The following is a 1,454-nucleotide window of genomic DNA, read 5'->3' as shown; positions in this document are numbered from 1 at the left end:
AGCTGCATGTATAGATATGTATATCAAGTTTATTATTTTTCCTTTTAGGGATTTTAATTCTCTAAAATTTTATCCCTGTTACATTTTAGTCTTTGTTTCCTTAGGACACAGTAGTGTTTAGTAGTTGTATTCATTTTATGTGTTACCTAAGTTAAATTTCAATCCTTCCTTCATATTTAATCTTTTGCTGAGGTAAAATCTAATCTTAAATCATTTTCTCCCAAAACTGCAAATATTTTCACAGCAGTTACTCTTAAATCCTCCAAAATGAACTAAATCGGTCCACCAGCTTTGAAACAACACCTGCTGTGACTTTATGTCCAGAAAAAAGAAACTCAAGCTAAACTGGTTTTGGGCTGTACTTTCATATATTGCCAGTTTGTACCAGAACATGAAGCAGTGAGTCAGTGTAACATTTATTTAATTAGGCAAAGACCACATTCATATTCACAGTGGCAGCAAAGAAATGTTGAAAGTTAAAAACGGCAGCACACATCAGGGCAATTTTAAAGATCACAGGTGACTACTTTTACTTAATTCAAATTCCTTCACATTTTTGGCTCCTCCTTTCACTTTAGTGTATTTACTTTATCCTTGAAGTCCACATGTTGTTTTTTAAGGAATTCATTTTTGATCCACATGTTCTGCAGCTGTTTTCCTGTTGATTTGAAGTTTGTATTATGAAATCCTGATCATGTTAAAGCGTTAGTTATATTTGATGAACTCTGTAACGTTTGTCTTATTAAACAGTGTAACTGCTCCTGAAGGTTTTTCATGTTCGAAGTAGAATGAAGGGCCATGCTCCAACTGATGTTCAGCCAGTATTTTAATCTTCTTTTCACCAGCAAACACCGTGAAAAACTGGTGAAATGATCAATGAAAAATACGGATATTACATCAGGAGAACAAAAATTACAACTCAAATAAAACATGCACACAAAGTAAATGCACCAACATACCGTGTGCGCCTTTCTACTGAACATTCATGAGCAATTGTAGTCCATATCTTCTATATTTCCACCTTTTACACAAGCCAGCATTCTCTTTCTGGCTCGAGCCTTCAGTCTCTGGTGACATGTGCGTTTAATTGAGCATCACCCCAAAGCATGCGCACCACAAAGCGTCACACTCAGGCCCACCAGTAGGTGGCGACAACACAACATGAATCCAGATTAAACACCAAATTTTGAACATTGCAATCACATAATAATTACATTTCAATGCGACAGCTACAAACAGTTTGGTGTGAAAAATGAAGAAATGGTCTCAGAACAAGTAGTTTGAGCCCTGATTTCTGATTCAAACTAATTTAACTGTTTTCAGTGGTACATGTGGAGCTTTATCCATATCCCCCAACTGCAGCATCCAATACACACTCAACACAAGGCTCCAGCCTGTCTCTCTCAACCACCCAGGTTAGGAGGGAACTGAGGAGGATTAATGGCAAGAAGGCA

Source organism: Pundamilia nyererei, unplaced genomic scaffold (assembly GCF_000239375.1).
Source record: "Pundamilia nyererei isolate P.nyererei 1_Seehausen unplaced genomic scaffold, PunNye1.0 scaffold02709, whole genome shotgun sequence".
Lineage (NCBI taxonomy): Eukaryota > Metazoa > Chordata > Actinopteri > Cichliformes > Cichlidae > Pundamilia > Pundamilia nyererei.
Note: the sequence above shows the minus strand (reverse complement) of the source record.